Here is a 21,300-nt window from a genome sequence, read left to right on the forward strand (position 1 = left end):
AAAATCATCAGGTATCATGATGACCTAATGTCAAGTGTCCTTTTGAAAATCACAGAGAAAAAAAAGAGATAAGCAGAAGGGGAGATAATGTAAAACCCAAAAAATATCACAACGCACCTTACATTATGAAAACCTGAGAACTCACGTAAAAGAAATGAAAAAATGCAAATAGAAAAGATACATGTGTGTAGACAGCAACAAAGCTGCTTACAATCAAAAATCTTTCACAAAACAGGTTGGTGGGGTTCAAGAGTAAAGCTAAAATTCATGATTTACTATACGAATGTTGAACCATGCAACCGCGCTAACGCTCTACCAGATGAAAAAAGAAAACCAAAACAAAACACAACATCTACCCCATATAGTGAAAGATATTTATAAGAATGTAGAAATATGTAAAGAGGAGGATATTTTAATAATATAATAGAATGATTCATCTCCGCTATTGCTCACAGATGTCCAACACAAAAGAGCCTGCGCTTCTCAAAAAAACCACTACTGCTACCAATATTATATCCATAAGTTCTTATCATCATGCTATTGCTTCCTACAGTTACGCTGTTTCCTCTCAAATTCACATCTTTTTGCAGCTCCTTTTTGGCCATGATACAGAAGGCAATACAGGACCGTACTGCGACATTTTCTTCCTGGCTATATCTTATGCTCTTTCAGACATTCTTTTTTCTGAGCATGACAATGAAGACTTTTTTTTGAAAACATAAAATTTCTACTAGATTGGTGTTGTTTTTGTTTTAGCTCAAGTCTTACTACGATCCACATTTTATCTGAACTTATAAACAGTTTGTGTTATCTCTTTTTAAAACGCCTTATTTTCACTACTGTCAACTCTCATCAATCCTACATCCTTCACTGCAGACTTCCACAACACACTGCAAAGCAGCTCTCCTGCAAAGTGAAACAGAATATGAGTACTCGTTTTACAAAGCTAATGTATGTTTGGTTACAAATACTAGAGTATCCCTACAGTATTTCTTCCAAACGACTTTTTTTTATTACTTGTAAGAATTTGAGAGCACTGATTCCTACACTGCAAAGCATGCTAGCATCATTAGGATGACAAAATCAAGTCTTATTGTGTCAAGAAGAAACATAATTTAGTGTCAACAACACACTGCTATTGATTTGAACTCCTCCTTGCCTCACGGGTGAAATAACAAGCTCCTACACACAGACTCTCTAAGCATACCAATGGAGGAGAGAAGCAAGAAAAATACTAAAAATGGATGTATTAAAGATACAACAGGAAATATATGACTCATGAGATGTAAATTCCTTTATCTGTATGGAATAAATTGAAGAAGAGCTTAATATGGCTGCTACAATTTCTATGGAGTTAGATTAGAACAGAAATACACCTATCAATAATACACCAGATTTAGGCTTTCTAACCATTTTCTAGATGTTCAGCAACCTCTGTGAAACAATTTAGCTTCATTTTCTCGATCTAATACATGACTAGTCAGATTTTAAAAATGACACCTTTTTTTAGCACCCCGGTTGGCCATTTCAGTTTAAGACAAGGAAGTGATTGAGCACAGAGCCTAAATTACCCTTCCGCTTTACTTGCAGGATATCTTCAAAACAGAGCTAAGAAATCGTCAACATGGATAGGCTCACACTTCTATTTCTGAATAGATTGCAATTTTCAAGACAAAAATCCTTTTTTTTCCTTCTTAAGAGTTATAAAAAACTATAAAATCCTACTTAGACCTGCAATGTCATATAAATATCACTCTGAACACCAGTTGGTCTTTTTGAAAAACTTAAAGCTGTGCCTTTAAGCAAATTTGCAAAACAAAAAATGTAGGCTGAAATACTACTTATGTTGCATAATTGAACCCACAATTTAAAATAATTTCAATCATATATGAAGCACCAAACTTAGCATGCCAGAACCCCACAGTCTATGCCTTAAACCATGAACAAAAGTAATATTCAAGACACACAAAAAATATTTCAAGATAACTTCTTTTTAAAAATACTGTAGTATAGGGGAAAAAAATGGCATTCTCATACCACATCCAGAAGATGGGTGAGGTGTGAAAGAAATCTCTTGTTTAATGTGACCTTTGGCTGTACTTTCACTTGTCATCATTATAAAGTAGCTACTTTCAGTGCCAACACAGAAGCTGCGTTGTATTACCCTATAACAGTAGTAGCATGTATTTCAGGAAATGTTTCATACTCTGAGAAACCGACGGCAGAATGCACGCACTGACAGCACTTACCTTTGTAATTGCTGATAATGGGTCTTACAGTACAATAAGACTTCATTTACACAAGGAAATAAGAGTGACTGCACAAAATTTTATACAGCATGCTACAAACCAGCATACATTCAGGAACTCCCTTGGAGTTCTCAACTTCATTCAAAACATTCAAATAAAGAGAACAAATTTCACGTTGGAACACTGCCCCTAATAATGACAATACTCAGGGCTTTATTACTGTGTACAAACCAAAAATACTGCATTGTTAAGATCTCTATACTTGACTTTTCCTAACATATGTAATTACAAGAATATTTCTGGAAAGCAAATGAATTTGAAATTCAAGTAAGATTAATAGAACAAATACAACAAATTTATGTTCTATAAAATGGTAGCAAGCTGCTGAATAAAAATCACTAGCTATCATTATCTAAAGCTGTTCATCTAACACTGTAGAGAGAAAAACCATTGATATATACTGTACACACATTTTTATCCACGTACATAAATCAAAGGAAACAGCTTCCTTTAAGGCAAGCATATGAAGATACTAAAGCAAGATACAAATTAAATATTCATACATTCAATATTTCAAAATAAGGAATTTGGATATACACATGCATAATTTAAGTTCTATAGTGAAACCTGTCTACAGAGGCCATTTCTACTGTATTTCAACAGCATTGAAACTTGAAATGTACAATGCAGCCTTCCCAAGCTGTGTTAAAACTTTAAAGTACACAGTAATTCATTTCAAGCACCAAACATAGAATAAAGGCCATGTTGTGCACACGGCTCTTTTCCACAAGAACTACTGCTTTGCCCGATTCACTGCAGCTCTTCCAGCTCTATGAACAGGGCTGTCAGTCACTGCACTTTCCTGCAAGTTAGCTTCAGGCTGCCAAAAGAGTTAGTCACTAGGAACTGAGCAGGTAACAGGTAACTTCAGGTCAGAGTCTCACAGTTCCTGAGAAAAACCGCATCAGGAAGCAACCTTTGAGCCCAATTCTGATCTGAGGCACCTGTTTTAGACTAGAGAGCTCATGTTCATATGCAGCCTGAAATCGGGCCCTTATTCTGGTTTCATATACTTACTCAGTCCTCTTCACAGAAAATGAAGAGATCTCAAGTATTTTTACTTGGCAAAAGAAAGTAACACAAAACCAGCTTCACAACTAAATTTGTGCATTAAGAGTGATTCTTTGTATGTAAACTGCTGACAGGTTCTGTGTTGGCAACAACATAGAGATCCTAAGTTTTCAGAGCTTATAAATTCCTACGTGTGTTAATAACACTATAGGGTGAAAAAGCAAGGAAACGAAGAACCAAACCCCTGCTACCCACCATTCCTCCTGGACAAATATCTTCTTCTGCATGTGTGTAAGATACCATCCATCCTTCCCCACATATTTAAAACCTGGCCAGTAAGAAGAAGGTCTCCCTACAAGTTATTATTGTGACTATATTATTTTCTTATTAGAAGTTATATGTTTTAGTTTAAATATCAAGAGGCTCATTTAAAAAGCATCCATTTTATTTGGACAAAAATATGTCAGCTGAACTTTAAGAATAATAAAACAGTACTTAATAATGGGAAAACAGAACAGCTCTGTTTCTACATATTTTACGTAAACGTTTGCTCCTTAAAGGTCACTCATTTGATCTTGAGACATCAATGAAATAATATGAGCAAAAGCTAAGTAAGTTAAAAAGTGATATTAAGCAACATTACACTAAATAAAATTAGTATCTACATGGTAAATTACTTCATTGAAAACCATCTACGGATTCTGCAAAGAATATACTTTTGCCTTAGAGCTAGTACTTTAATTTTCAAGAACCAAGAAAAAAAAATCAAAACTAGTCAGTAACAATGCAGCGTCGAAAAGCAATAAACTCAAAATTAAGTTATAAATAATTTAAAGCATGTCATGAAGATGTATTAATAATTCATCAGATAAATAATTTACTAAATAATCAAATAAATAAATAATGAAATACATAAATAAATCAGCAAATAAATAATTCTGCAAAATAACCTAAACAATAAGTCACTAAAACAAATGACAAACCTACAAAACTACAATGATTTTCTAAATTCTGATAGTTTTAAATAAACAAATGTATATAAACTAGATCAATCTTTGGTGGATAGAGAAATAGTTTTCATTGCTATTGGTAAATTCCTGATTACACTGCACAAGGATACGATTTCAGATTTTACAAGAGTGCAGTTTTTTCCTTGTAAATTATTAACATGATTGCTACAATATATCCTCCTCTGTATTTTACATGTAGTCTCTTTATGTAGCTCACTTCCCCCCCCCACCCCAAAACCAAAAATCTCTTTACAACATTCTTAATTCAAGTTTGCTTGTTTGTTTTCCTGGGTGCAGTACTTACAATACTGCAATAGTCTTCTTGGTGGTCGTCTTACTATCTTCTGCAAACCTTCAGAAGTTTTGCTGCAGGGGGAAAACAAGTAGAATAACCTTAATTATTACAGATGGTATCTCATTCATTAGCAGATGACAACATTTTATTTGAAAGCACAAGAAAAGCTGTTTTATAATTCTACAAAGCATCTTAATGTGAAACAACCATTACAGTTTGCAGACTACCAAAAGTTTTTAGAAGTCTTTGGTGGAACGAGTTCAAGCAGACTGAGGCCTGTTTCTTGTATTTAAGCTGACACACAATCTGTGCAAACTGGCACTAATTCAGATGTAAAGACGAACCACGAGAAGGACAAAATACTTGGCTGACATCTAATGTTATCCTTGATTTTGGAAGTTCAGAGTCCTTGAATGAATACAGTGAGACCACTTCCTCTACATTCACAATTTAATTAGAACTCTGCACTCCAAAGCCAACACTTACACCACAAAGGTCAAAACCCACTCATCTCCCGAACCAGCTTTCATTCTCCATTTATTGTAATGAATGCTACTGACAATCACTATGGTTTCTTTAAGAGGTGTATTCTGTAAATCGAACACTTGAAGAAATGTGCCAGAAATGTAATCACATTATCAATTTTTATCCATTCTGTCAAAAAAAATGTTTATTTGCTTCCTTCCATAATACACATTACAGGAAAGTGAGATAGTTTTATCAGTTATGCCACTGACGTGGATTCTTGATCTCTGTATAAGCCTATTAAATTGAATGAATACATAAAGCCTGAGGTTACTGAACAACTATATGTTCTATATACATACGCTGCTCCGAAAGTAATGCCTTCTATCAATTTCCACAGAAACTACAACAGACACAAAGAGTACAATAACACTATTTGCTAAAGCACATTCTCAGCTACAAAACACTATCTTTCAACATAGTCACCACTGTTAGCTATGCACTTTCACTAGCCATGAACAAGAGCCTGTGCATCGGTGCTTGTAAAAATCAGCACCAGCAGCGGTGACCCGCTGTCACTGTTGCCACTACTGAAACGTGCCAGCCACTGCCTTACTGTGCTCACATCCACGTAAACATCCAGCAAGTGTCGATGAATGTCAATGGGTGCCATTTTTTCCGCATGGAGGAACTCAGTTCCACACACTTGCTTCATATACACTTTCACGTCAGGCACCATCTTGTCAGAGTGCCCCCCTGCTGCCATCTGTCACACAGCAACATGTAATGGAATATTGGTGGGAAGGTTCAACTTCTCCTGCCATATCAGCAACATCTGCCTCTGACATAGTGGGCCGACATAATAAAGTAGGAGGCATTACTTCCAGAGCATCCTTCATATACGTGGTTTCTCACTAGTTTTCAAAGCAAATCATAAGCAGCATTGTTTCTGCTGATAAAATCTCCAATGGTTGATGCTGTTGCTGTACTTCAGCATTTAAAAGTATACAGGATAATTTACTCTTAAAATTACCTGGGCACATTATATTTAACAAGTCTCAAATTCTCTTTAGGGATTATAATAAGGAAACACTTTGCTTAATCATAAATTTTATATTTATCTTGGCTAAACACTCTCCTTTGGATAGACTGCCATGTTTTGTCAAGAAAAATCAACACAGTGGAAATGAAGTACTTGTTCTGTTGTGTGGTCATTCAAAGGAGTATGTAGAAGTAATGTAAATGTGCACCAGTGCTGCTGATAATTTCACGCTCTCATACACTCATTTCAATTTGCTTTAAAAAGGACTATTCCTCCTGGCTAAATATAGTCATTGTGAAAAAGTATACCTCCCCTTTGAGTTAATAATATTGCTAGCCCCAAAACACAAGCGTACAAAAAACTTCCGTATTTTAAGCAATCTGAGACACTTTTTCCTCACAGTATGCTGTTTTCAAAGTGGGAAAAATCTTTTAGTCCTCAGATTTCTGTTCAAGAATGACAATTAATTCCCACTCCATACTTGTCAAACCCATCCTCTCTCAACACACTCTTAATTTATCCCAAATCCTCCTTTTTTAAATAATGGATTGTTGTAAAAGCAGTATATTCCTTCACACATTAAAAGACTGTCAGGATTACTGGGACATACAGTGGCTCAGTGGTGATCTAAGATTATTTCAGAATCACACTTCCTGAAGGAAGTACCACCAAATCATACAACATCTTCATTCATTTGCAGCTTGGCAGCCTCTGGTAGCGAAGTGATTTTTCACTAATGGTTTACAGTAGAGCTAAAACTGCTCTTACAGTCACCAAGGTCTTAAAGCACTTTTTTTTTTCCTTTAAAGATTAGCTTAGTTTTCAATTACTTTCATGTTTAATTTGGGCTTTTAATGTGTGGTTCCAGAACTGGCCTCCTCATGTAACTATTTTTGTCTGTGGTAAAAGGTCATTGTTTTCCGTTCAAACAGACACCTAAATCATTGGAAGATAGGACACTTTAGACAGCAGGTAAAACAACCGACAACTTGAGATTCAACTACGTCCCTCTCTTGCAGTCAAGAGGTAATGACAAAAAACGAATTCAGTTCCTTCCTCTGTTCTGCTAGCTGGCTCCTTTCTCCTCAGCCTTCACACATAACCTTAAGTGCCTTTAATCAGCAGAGCCTGCAAAACACTGCTCAGTAGAAGACTGAAGCAAACTGCAGTGCCAGACAGGTGGATGTTATGGCACAAGGATGTAAAATCCTTGAGATTTTACTACTTGAGAAAGTAGTTATGTAAGTTCTGAACCCTGCCCAGGCTGCGAAACCAGCTGGTACAAGAGGGAGGCCACGCTGCTGGTACTGAAGGTGATTTGGGTAATAATACAAGGAACTGAATTGTACCATACACCCAAGAACAAATTTCAAATACTAACAATGGCAACATTATAAATAAAGCTCACAGTAAAAAGCACGGGACAACAAAATCTGCTATCCTCCACCTTTTAACATAACCACCAGTGGAAAATGTCTTTGTTTGCAAGTGTGAATCAGATGAACAGGTATCAGATACTGCTTGTTCTTCCCTTTGGGAACTTAGGAAATACACAGTAACGAAATGAAAGTTTGGAAAGGGCTTACTAAGTAATTTTAAAATTTAGGACATGAGATTGATTGATTTATTTACATTCAAGAATAGACACAGGAACAAATATTGGGCAGATGCACTCCAACAAAATTATAGGTACGGTAAGGTACTGACCATTAAATTCTGATTCACATTTCAAGGATTTTTTGAATAGTTAAAAGTTACATAGGATACTTTGCATTATTCATGGAAAAAAAATGACTCCAATGGATTATCATGTTTACAAAATAAATAATACATAAATTTCTAGGCCAGAACCTTCAATCCTCTGCCATATTCCCTCCTTTCCAGTTATTACAATTGACCAATTAAATTCAATTTATCTATTTGGACAACTTCACACAAGAAGATAGCTTTCTGATTCAGTACAGTATGTCATTAAATTTTTTTCTGTATTTCTATTATCTTACTGATCTTTCTTTTATCTTCTTTTAGCTTCTTCTGTCTGTTAGTAAAATAACAATTTTAACTTGTTAAAACCGACAGGACAATGTTAAATCCCAAACTAGTGAATCAACTGCTATCAATACAACACATAGCTCATTTGGCTGTTATGATCCACATTTCCTAGCTGATTTTTAGATAAAAACAAGCAGATTACTAGGAAAGGTTTATCTTAAATTCCCACATGTACAGCATGCCACATTAAATATATGCAAATCAACCTCTTTCTCCTCTATTTTTTTTTGAGCTGACAACTCATATGACCTGAAGCCATGGTTAACGATTACAATTATTTGACTTTCATATTTATACAATCAGTCATCAGATATGCATGTTAATTGATTTCAACAGATAGTTTTGTATTCTAATGATCAACAGTAAGCGTACATTTTACCAACCTCTTGATTTATAAGAAAATAAAACTTACATCAGTTTTCACAGTTAACCCTTCACTGCATTGATTTACATCATACACCAAAGACTTTTCTGTAATACATTAACTGAACTAGTCCCAACTATGGGACCTTCATTGCAATAGCAAAATTTGATTTTACAACTAAAGATGCTCTTCTATTGTGTAACACAATTGCTACTCTATTTAAACAATATTCCCTATTAATCAGAAATTATGAAACATAAATAGAGTTTAAATAAATGGACTGGGCAAATTATTTATTTATTTATTCCATACTTACATCTTGCTATTTAAGAAACCTAAAACTGTGATCAAGAGCTCATGAGCAAGCATCTTAGCCACTAAGATACTGCTAAATGGACATTTCTGATTTTTAAAAGGTCTTGATTACAGACTGAAAATAATGAGATAGGTTTTAAGTATACGATGGGACTTTTTTGCTTTCTTAATAGTTATTTTCCTTAATCTCAGGTCTGACATTGTGGCAAATGCTGATAATGCAAATAAATTGCCTTCAACCTCTCCCTTATTGAGAAACACTCTTTGTGTTCAAAAGACCTTGATTTCATGCTAAACATATAGGGAACATCTGGGGGTCTGAATACTGATCATATCATTTAGACTTACAGCCAAGGCAGACCTTAAAATAAACAGAAGGATGAAGTTAAAGTTGTATGTGAAACTTCAATTTAAATAACCAGAGCAAAAAAATAGGAAATAAAAGCTATGATAAATACATTGACATTAAAATCTATGTCAGAGGTATATACATCCTCTGTAAAGATCCAAAAAACTTAGAAATAGATGTAATTCCTAGTTTCCAAAAATGCTTGTTGTCTACCATTTCTCTTTAAAATTGGCAGTGTTAAAAATTAGAGCTATGATGAAAAATAAGGAAAATGTAACAACTGCATATAGGTTGACTGAACAAAAGCAGTCCTAGTCTGACTCATACATACAGCATATTCATTTAAGCTAGAATTAGTACCAGAATTTTTACAGGATGTCTGAACTTATAGTAAAGTTGGGAAAAATATGAAAAAAATCTGAAAATAGCAAAATTCTGTTGTTTACAGCTTACTGTTAACTGCTCACTATCACAAAGCTCAATGATTAGAAGCAGCATTTGACTAACAACATTCAGTATATTAATTAAAACCAAGAGAAACGAAGTAGAAAGCAAACTGTTGGCACCTTCTGATGACAATGTCCACCTGAAGAACTGAGGTGACAATAAATTCCACAGTTAAAGGTTAAAATAAGTAGTAAGATGACCAAATTAATTCCGGGAAATGAGAGAATAAAGTGGCTAGAAAATACTCAAATGTAAAAGACAAACAGAAGTTGTGAGTTCAGTGATAGCATGCCACCATCCAGACCACTATGGCCAGTTTGGATCACTGTAACTTGTAAGGGGAACAAGAGAAGGGGAACTGGGAAAAAAATCCAGAAGCTCTATACAGGTGACTTAGCATCCAACTATCACTGCATAATCTTAGTTTAAAAAAAAAGAAAGAAAGAAAGAAAGAAAAAGAAAAGAAATAGAGACTAATGAAATACAGGCAATCATTTCCCATACTGGCCCCATTACACAATGAGATGTTCTTCAGCACTATTTTACAAGTAGGAAATTAGCACGTAGATGGGTAATAAGCTTAACACAACTAGGTAGGTGAACTCAGTGCTACTACAAATACATTACTACTTTCATATAACTGAATTCTAGCCTAGGGATAGCAACTCCTCGGGATTTCAAATACTCACTTTCCTCTTTTTTCAGAAGAAATTGGAAGAAGCTGGGACTGGGAGTTAGCATACTGGTTAAGCACATTTTGTAACCAAGATTATTTACGATTTCAGTTCCTTGAAGAGCAAAATGTTTCTCACACACTAGTAGTTAGAGGAAAATGCCACAATTTTTTTTATAGAACTGGTTTAAAAATTATGGAATTTGAAAAAAAACCTCAGGGCTCTTAAAAGAAAGTAGACAAGAAAATGTTAAAAACTGGAAGATCAGCATGAACTCAAACAAATACAACTTGCTTTGTGGCTGAATATCAAGAAGCAAGAGGAAAAAAAATCATCTGAATGTCAACTGTTTCACAGATATGGCACAAGCTGACAGGAGACTACATTTGGTGTCCCCACATTTAATTGCCACTTTCCATAGGCTCTAGCTATCTGCAGCTAAAAGTGTTCCAGTTTGATTAGAGTAAGTCTAATAAGGGTTTGCCATTGTCATTGATACAGAAAACACAGCATTTATGATATCTAGTTTACTTCATACCAAAAATATTTATCTATTTCATAACTCATAATGGATCACTTCCATATGGCCACGCAAACCCTAGGGATGGTGCAAGGCATGGAAAAAAATAGCAAAAAAGAAAACAGAGTGAGTAGGAAAGATACATTGTTTATTTTTATGACAATATGGCCTAAGCCCACACAGGTTAACTTAAACTAGCTATGCAAACATTTATAAACTCTTGAAATTGCAAGTTTATGAAATGGGAATCCTTACATAACCTCCATAATTTTTTATTTCTACCAACACAAATAACATTTGCAGTCACTGTATCTCACTGCATTTTACAATGGTCACTAAATTTCACTGCACTTATTATCATTCATAAGAAACACATTAATAAGAATAGCAATACTTTGCATGCATAAAACTGACCCACCACCCTGATGCTTTCTGTCTACAGCAAAGTGGTACATAATTACTGTCTGAGCAGCTAATGCCTATTTTGACATGCAAAGACTCCTTATGAGACAGCCAGCATCACTGGAAGGACTACTACTTGTGACATGAAACTCGACAAAAGATTTGGGAATGGCCTCAAGCTGCGCCAGGGGAGGTTCAGGCTGGATATTAGGAAAAATTTCTTCTCCAAAAGTGTGGTTCAGGCACTGGAACAGGCTGCCCGGGGAGCTGGCTGAGTCACCATCCCTGGAGGTGTTCAAGAAATGTTTAGATATTGCACTAAGGGACATGGTTTAGGGGGAAAATACTAGTGGTAGGTGGACAGTCAGTCTAGATGATCTTGGAGGTCTTTTTCAAACTTGGTGATTCTATGATTCCATACAAACATGGAAATTTTGATGTTTAAAAAAAAAAGTATGCAGTTTTTCTTGGAACAAGTGAACATTTCACACAGATTCATCAAGCTAGGGAATGCAAGCCACAGCAGAAAACTGCTGCAAATTTCAACCCTGTTAATGGATAGATGAATTTAGGGAAGAGAATATAAGCATCACCAACACAGAACAAAATTGCTGGGTTTTATTTTAAAAATGCTTAAACTCAACATTAGTATTAAGGAATGATTTTATTCTGTACATTTTACATTTCTGGCCACCTGAAGCTGGAGACTCAAAAGTCAAGAATAGCAAATCTGGAATGCTGAGTTATATCAACATCATCCTAACATAGCAGTTTGATTTCAACAAATTTCTCAGGGATTTTGCATATTGCTGAATAAATGATTCTAGAATTAACTTACTTTTCTTGGAGGCATTATTTTAGATTATTTCTTAGCCTCCTCCTCTTTGATTTAGTACACCTCTTCAGATAATTTATTAATGTTTTGGATATCTCATTCATCATCCATTATTACTGGTGTCATAAATTAGAGGAATGGAGTAAAGCAACAAAGCACTGGACTATACGCTCTTTCCATATTCATCAATAAAATATCCACCTACGTTAGTAAGCAGTACACAAAAGAAGTTGGTTTATCCACTGGAGCAAGACTGGTAACACTTTTTAACTTACATCCTCGAGCAGATCAGTAGATTTACAGTAAAATATGTCGATACTGAAGTAAAAAATCAGTGCTTCACCATTAAATAGGAAAGGACAGATACATCTAGTCTGCAAAAGACAAAAGTAAACACCAGAAACTGCTACGTCCTGTAAGTTACTCAAACAAACTAGAAGGTTGGTGAATACTTTCAATAGTGCTGTATTCTGTGGGGGGGGGGGGGGGGAAGGATCCATCACTCAAAATGCTGTAAATTTTGCCAGCATAATACAAAACAGCAGAATGAGGAGCAAAAATTTAACTAAATGAAACTTAAAAGAAAGGCATCATATCTGTAAAAGTCTGTCACATGGCTTTGTAGAAGACAAGTTACCTAAACCAGTGGTAAATAAGAAGAAGAAAGTAACAGTGTTTTGTTGCTGCTGTTGTTTTTTTTTTTTTTTTTTTTTAAGACAACTTCAATAGAAAGGAAATTGGTAAAGACGACTGTAAAGATTTCAGAGGATTTTCAAGATATTGACAATTAATGGCCATCCTTGTCAGTAATATGTTACATGGTATATCTCATACTAAATAAATCAACTGAAGGAATATAGAAGTCACGTTATTATGACAACATTAACTACTGAGTTAACATGAACATTATGTCTGCACTAAATTACATCTTTGAATTAAATTTGAATATTCAAAAATTCACTTTCTATTATTTGAGATGTTGATATATTTTGTACACATTTACTGTTTACATTCCTTTAAATAAAAGAAAACCTTTCACTAAGGTAAATGAATATTTTACATGATTTAACTGTACTGCGCGCACCTTTTTCTAACCGTAATATGACTAAGTTTGAGCCAGATCTAGGAGTTCATTAATGGAATCAGACACAGAAGAGTTTAAGTTCTTTTAATGAAGGAAGAAAAAGACTCCATGTTAGATTTAAATTGGACAAAATGCTTCAGATTAGCAACTGCGCATCTGACTTCTACATGGGGAAGAATTAGCTGTTATTTTGTCTTCTTTAGACATTACAGATTAGGTGTTTTGGGCTCCCACAGGAGGTGAAGCAACAAGTAACTTTTTCCAACTAAATAAAATTTCCTTTAATTGTGCCAGCTTTAATTCAGGAACCTCACTGCTTCTGATACAGAACCTTCAGGTTTTTCAGAAATTGATGATTAATAAAACATACCTGTACCAATACCTTTTAAAGCTATTTCAACTAAATACATAAGATGCATCTTTTCTTTATTGTGCTATGTTATTATTACTGTTTGATGAATTCTGCATGATACTTTCCTATAGTTACAATTACCAGGGAAAATGGAAAATGAAGTCCTACGAGCCGCAGCTTTTACTCCTCTCCAGTTTGATCAATGTTTGGAACTGACCATGATACTTGTTCAAACTCTAAGAGCTTGCAGTCAAATAGAACCTTGTTGTTACATGACTAAGAGTAGGCAGCACATCCCCTTGTACTAAGGTGTATGTGATTTGAGGCTTCACACAAATGGGAGGAACACAAATGGAGGAACTAATCCCTCCACTGCTTGGGATCAGCCGTTTAACTCACTCTTGTTTCTGCTTCACTTCATACAAAATGTGCATTGTCAGGGAAACACTGAGATTTATCCTTTCTGATGATGATTAAGATATTCACCCAGTATGTACGTTCCCTATATTCCATTTTTAGCGTCAGTGAATTTCTAATTTCTACAACAAGAAACTGCATTAGATAGGAGACTATAAATATATCAAACCCAAAATTTCTAGCAGCAATCTATGGGCTACAAGATAGTTCCCTGGTACAAGAAGCACTTCACTGGATCTAGTTTTCCATGACTCGTGGGAGTGCTCTAGCACCTGAGGGAGTAGCCAAAAAAATTAAGTTCTAGCAATGACAACATGATTCTACCTTGCAATTTATTTATTTAGTCTTTCCAAACCATCTGATTTTTTTTCCTTATCTTTTGTTCAGGGAGTGCACACCACTCAAGCCGTCACTGGACATTAGAAGAGGTGATCCAGTCTTCCTTCTTTTTTACCTGCTAAAGCTCCATAGGCTTTGTATCCTACTAGAAGGCACTCTCATTGCCTTCTTAACTGTACACTTGATAACTAGAAATCATCTGCTGAGAAGCAAATGAAAATAAAGCTTGCTTGATTGAAATACAGAACAGAAACAACAAAATGTTGATTTTTTTTTCACTATTATTATTTATTAAAGGTTCTAGAAGAGAGTATCCTGTCTTTTTTTCAACATCAGCAATTCTGAAGGCTTCAGATGTTTATATACCTGCTAGACAGGTGTATAAAGATGTTGATTTTTAAGGGACACCATTGTTATGTTCTCTAATCACAGACATTAAGACAAGCTTTACGTTTGACATATCAGCAACACCCTATCCTCTAAACTGGTGCTGGGCACCTATACCAATGTGTGATGGACACACATTTTTAATTTTTATTAGAATATGCATCTTGGTGTGAGTGTGGTAACAGATGGATGGATGGGAAAAATAGGAGATCTTCTAAAAGCAGAGCAGGAAAAAAAAAAACTACGTCCAAATATTCTTTCGAGAGTGGTGAAAGCAGGGAAGAGAAAGATGTATGGAGTGAAAGATCTACTAACCCTTTATTTATGTTGGTGATTGGACTATCTCCCACATTTATCAGTGGAAAAGAAATGCTAAGAGGATGTCTGAAATGCAGTGGCTAAAAGTAGTGGCTAAATGCATGAGGAAGACGGAGGAGATGGCATTTTAAAGCAAGCAGAGTGCAGATGCCAATATTGTCAGGACTGATGATGCACCCCTCCATAAAGGGCTTGGATATTTACTTTCTCCAGCACAACTACTACAAAGTAAAATATAATTATGAGGCTCACTACAGCTACCTGATCTTCTATCAAACCCGTACCGTTAAACTCAGAATCCACTGGCATCACACTACAAATTGTCTCAAAGAAACAGGGCTTGTTTACTCCTCATTACAGTGTCAGTGAGCCAAAGAGCTGATCTCAAACAACAAAAGCCTGACAGAAGAAAACGCTGCCAGCACTGTCACACACATGGAAGAGAAAGTCAAGGCTCAAATGATTGTGTTGATCTTTGACTAAAACTATAAAACTAGTCAGTTTCTTCAAAGCCAAACATAAAACTGCAGCCAACAATAAGGAATCCCTGAGCTTTTTTCATAGTGATTTTTTTTGATGTCATAAGCCTTGGATATTTTAATCAGACTAAAAAGAGTTGGCAAGGCAGATGTGTATGACCCAGGCCCATACACCATGAGCATGGCTCTCCTGACTAATCTTGTTTTTCCTACTGAAACCTCAGTTCCAGCACCATGGCTTCTTTTAAATAGGTACTTAAAAGCACTGACCAGCTGTTCATTCTTTTTTTCTTCCACTATCTAATCTGTATGATTGTTCAAATTTGTTCATTGACTAACCTCCAAAGTATTTTATTTCTCACATTGAAACTGGATTGCTACTCACAAGAGTTGACACAGATTTGAATTTAAAGTTCATTCATTAAAAGACTAACAGCCTTATGATACATTATTACATGTTCTTAATTCAAATAAAGGTAATTAAAAATATCCATATTTTCCGTTATAAACTTATCCTTAGTTATCCTTCCCAAATTCCTGATTCACAGCATTAACTCCACTGGTCTACAGAATTCTGTCTATTCTTACTCCATTAACAATTCTTGAGGTTTTTTTGTGTTTTTTTTTTTTTAAAGCCTACATTAACTAAATCCATTTCAGTATATCTCAGAGTGTAATTTTACTGTATATTTATAAGATTTCTGCTGCTACTCATTAAAAATGAGATTCATTATTTACTATTGAAGTATAACTTCATTTGTAATAAAATTTTAACCCTTGTCAAGTAAACTAATGTGGATAAGTTGCAGACATCAGAACCAATACAGAAAAGTATCAGCAAAACAAAAAGCAATTAATGAATAGGAACAGAGGTACAACCAATGGACAGACACTAACTTAACTTAACTGAGTGGCGCACACTCTGTTCTTCCCACTTCTCACCTCCAGTAGATTTACCTTGCTTATAACCATATTGTTCACTTCTGTTTGTTTCACTGTGGGTCTTCCCACCACTGAAGTCAACAGTGAAATGGCCCATGACTCATGAATACTGACCAATTTTTAGATCCCAGAACAAATCTTAAGCAGATAGAAGCACTGGACTTCAACACCTGACTTCAGGAACAAAGTGCTTACTCAGCAGGCATCCAGAAGGCAGCACATTACTTCACTTAACCATACCAGCACTTTAATACCCATTTTACACAAAAATTCATAAAGATAACTGATCTAAAGTTTGACATACAGCAAAAACATACGCATTCAAAAGATATTTCCTCTGACTCGTCAGATCAATTGATTTCCTTAATAAAATGCCTTCAGAACAGCAACACAAGACAACAGAAATCCTCTAAAATTCTAGAAAAAGCCAAAGAACATATGCTGTGAGTAAATGAACAACATTTTAAAAACTGTCTTGAAGTAATTCTCTGCACTACTGCTAAAGCCGTTTTCAGTAACCTACAGTATCACATTCAATACTTCAGAATAAAATAATTTCATGAAATTATATGCTTGCCAGAAAGATGGCATTATTTTATTTGCTATTTATGGGCTACCTATCCAAAGCGCTTACCATTACAAATATAAGGAAATGAATAACTTCAAATTTCTACAGTCTGTGTAAGTAATACTTATCACTAAAGAAGACAGCTTAAATAATAGAATCAGTTAAAGCTCAAAATCTAAACATGAAGCCAAGTCAAACATAAACAGCAGGAATAATGCCCATGTGAGTTTTATACAGTGTACTTCCCAATCACCTGTACTTTTACTAATGTAAAATACATCAGCTTAGATAATGTAATCTTAATGTTCTTTAACATTCTTGATTATGAGGGATTACCTCCAGGATCCAAAGAGGTGCACTATGAATACAAATTTCACATGATCTTAAACTTAAAAAGAAATTTGCTGCAGTTGAATTTTATACTCACATGACAAGATAACGTGAAGATTACATCATCCAAGGTTTACCAAGATAGTTGTGCATTTACTTGTTAGTTTGGGTCACCACTCGATAACCCTGGTTAGACATTCACCTTCCCTTAATTCCATATGCTGGCCTACATGGCCACTACTGTGGGTCACTAAGATTATCAGAACGCTGGAGTACCTCTCCTACAAAGATAAACTGAGAGAGCTGGGCTAATTCAGCCTGGAGAAGAGAAGGCTCCAGGGAGATCTCATTGCGGCTTTCCAGCACTTAAAAGAAGCTTATGATCAGGAGGGAGATCGACTTTTTACATGGTTCGATAGTGACAGAAGGGGGAATGGTTTTAAACTTAAAGAGGGGAAATTTAGGTTAGGTTAGATGTTAGGGTGACATTTTTCATGCAGAGGGTGGTGAGACACTGGAACAAACTGCCTAGAGAGGTTGCAGATGCCCCATCACTGGAGGCACACAAGGCCAGGTTGGATGGGATCCTGGGCAGCGTGATCTGGTGGGTGGCAGCCCTGCCCACAGCAGGGGATTGGAACTAGATGATCTTTAAGGTCTCTTACAATCCAAGCCATTCTATGAAAAATCAGAGCAAAAAGAGAATTCAACTTTGAGCTGACCCTGATCAAATCCAGCAAAATAATTTAAAAAAAAAAATGTTGTTTTAAGAAATGTAGAGGTGTTCACCTCAGACTTCTACTGAGCCCAGTCAGAAGGCTGTAAGTACATTCTGATGCAGCCAGTCATGTTTAGTACAATGTTGGTTTTTATTTGCTTACTTTTGGTGATAGGTATATCTTCTTACATACTCTGGCCAACATCACTTGGTACAAGGCAGCAGGGATTGAGCAAACTCTTGTGGTTGCCAGCCACTCCTCCAGGCCACCCTATTCGTGCACAAAGGCATTCCAAATGAAAGATTAATTGGACATAAAAAGCAAAGTCTAGCTTTTAATCTCACCTCACCACAGTCATTCCCTCTAGATGCAGAGAAAATGGATTTCTGCCATTCCCTCACCAAAGCACAGCTGGGTTACTAACAAGGGGCAGCTACTCCAGACTTGATGCCAGATCTCTTACTAGGGAGATCACAGTGAAATTCTCCTCAAGAGACCAGATGGGCTGAAGATAGATGGAGTTTGGGTAGGTTTTTTGGTTTATTTTTGTTGTTTTTCTCATTATAGTATCACTAAAATGACCAGTCCTTCAAGGACCATTGTAACTTATATATGCACATGGATGCAGGAATGCCCAGCAAGGTCCTGTGCAGTCAGATGATTCATAACCAAGTGTCAGAGAAGAGAGTTAACATCGTGGTGTTGAACTTAGAGCTGTCTGTAAGGCAGTCTACTTCAAAAACACTAAGAAGCTGGACGGCAGGGCTTGAGCTCTGACAGGAAGGGATCAAAGCAAACATCAAGAGCAGAGAGATCGTCTCCCTGTGTCTTTCATCTATGCAAGATGACAGACCTCACTAAATATTTTTCCATTTGTTCACATGTTCATGTGATTAGAAGGTCTGCTTGCATTTCATTTTGCTGTCTGCCACTCCTTACTTGTTTCTTCAAGTCAATATATCATAATGGCAGTGCAAAGTTTTGAGTAGAACTGACAACAAAACATAGCTTCAGCCTCAGAAAAGGCAAATAACAAATGGAAGTAAAAATATTTTGAAACATTCTGTCAAGACAGGGAAAGTTCAAAAATATATCTCAATAGTTAGAGGAAAGGGGTTGGCGTATCAGAAGGGACTGCACAGAAAGCCTTGGTACTCTCAGTGGATGCTGTAAACAGATAGAGCAACGCATCATTAGAAACCCATTACTAGCTGCTATAACAGATTTCTGGATTTGACACTTGCTTCGGATCCTTTACAGACAAGCAAAATGAACCACAATAAAATTGGCGTAACTGTAACATTTCACTGAGCACAATTCATAACTGTATCAAGAATTAGTCTCAAGTCAAATGGCAGTTGATTTACTGTGTCAGTTACAGATACTTTTCAATGATGAAATCATTGCAAACCACCTCGGGACTTGGAAAGCAAATTCTATCAGGTTGAAAAACTGAAAATGTAACCCAACCTTCATTTACTCGGAAGTTAATCTGAACAATAATTTTAGAAGTTGTCTGACTAGACTGACTGCGAAACATTAGATGAAATGTAATACTAGCGAACTAGAGACTTCCTGGAAACATGAGTCCTTTTTTTAAGAAGGGAAAATGCAAAGCACACCAGAAGCAGTGCTAGCTTAAAGTAATGTACTGCTAAAGATATGTTTATTTCTAGTGTAAACTCAGTATTTGAGAAAAAAATGAGAACTCCTTCATCACTTTTTCATGTCTCAGTATCAAATATGTTTGTCACCATTTCTTATTACTTAGGTTCAAAATGAGGTGATCTTCACAAACTCCTCTTCATATTCCAATATTCCTACCTGTAAATTTGTTTTTTGTTTTGTTTTGTTTTTTTTTTTAACAAAAATTATAGAGGTAGGATTCAACCTGCCTATACAGCCTAACATTCTCATTTTCCCCACTCACTCATACAATCCAGCTTGCCTCCCAACCAATCCATGCAGCGTGCAGCCTCTAAAACACTCATTTCAACGGCTTGCCAAAGTTTTCAACAACCCTACATTCTCTGCTCTGATCATGCCTATATCACTGCATACTATTTTATGATAATCCAAAAAGACCTTAGTTAAAAGTCTTTTTCTTCCATTATTCCTATGGATGCAGTTATCCAATATAATCTGCTTCAATATCTAAAACTCTATCGGTAGTATATTTGTTCTTCCTTGCCCACATTTCCTTTCCAGTGAGCGGCTGTGTGGTGCTCAGCTGCTTACTGTGGTTAACTCATACCAGGGCCTTACAATTACTTGTTGCAGACTGACCTACTCACCACTTGCAAATACAGAAGCAGAGGAGCTCGACATCCACATAAATCACGCAAAGCGCTATAAGACATACACTGCAATAAATAAAACAGAAAATAATAAAGGCCGGCAAGTATTCATGACACATTGTCTGTTTTGTTGGGTTTGATTTTCTTCCAGTTTTTCGGAAGGTCTTAGTATGCTAACTCAGGAAAGGCAAAGGCTGCAAGCGTTAGGGTAGAAGGAGACTGCAGAGAAACTGGCAAGAGGGATCTGAAAGAAATGCTTCATGTGAAAAGAAAAGAAAGTAGAAAGGTGCTTACAGTGCTACTCAATCTCTGTTTATAAGCTTCATACTGAAGGTCCTCCCACAGATGTAAGCCCTAGTCATCCCCTCCCTTCCTACTCTTCCATTCTTTCTGATACTTACACGACTTGAGCTAGACTGATCCATTACTTTTGGAAGAAAATTGCACAATTCTAAAGCTTCTGAGTATAGCAGAAACTGGGAAGAAGATTATGCTGAGTCTTAATGGAAACAGTATCTAAAAATACCAGCAAAAGACTATCTGTATTAGGAGGTGTTTAACATGCTTATGGACTAAGGGATAAATAACAGCAGCACTAGAAAGTGAAGCACTCCAGTCAACCCACAAAAATTATAACGAGTCTATCAATAAACTTTTATCCCAATCTAAGCTGTTACACGATGTAAAATGATGTTCATTCAGCCTACATTTGCCCTCTGATAAAATTACTCACAGTGGAAATTATAACAATGACTGATCATACACTATTACCACAAATTAACATAAAAACCTAGTTGCACTGAACAGCTATGAGAAGCAACAGAGTGCTCTAATTCCTGGCATACATCAGTTTAGAACACGGACTTATAGGCAGAACTATACAGCTTTCTTCTAATACACAAAAAAACTGTTCACCTAAACTCCCTAAAGATCAGAAGAAAAAAAAAAAAACAGAGAAACATATTGAAATAAAGTGGT

The 21,300-nt window shown here is 35.9% G+C and overlaps 1 protein-coding gene across 6 annotated transcripts in view; it reads right to left on the reverse strand.

Moving 5' to 3' along the window:
• The window catches only part of TBC1D5 (TBC1 domain family member 5), a 305,440-nt gene that overhangs the window by 275,462 nt on the left and 8,678 nt on the right, over positions 1-21,300 (reverse strand). For all 6 annotated transcript variants that reach the window (XM_021386231.1, XM_021386226.1, XM_021386230.1 and 3 more), the window contains exon 2: positions 4,635-4,696. The gene's annotated coding sequence lies outside the window, so the exon portion shown is untranslated. The remainder of the gene's footprint in view (positions 1-4,634; positions 4,697-21,300) is intronic.

This window comes from Numida meleagris, chromosome 2 (assembly GCF_002078875.1).
Source record: "Numida meleagris isolate 19003 breed g44 Domestic line chromosome 2, NumMel1.0, whole genome shotgun sequence".
NCBI lineage: Eukaryota > Metazoa > Chordata > Aves > Galliformes > Numididae > Numida > Numida meleagris.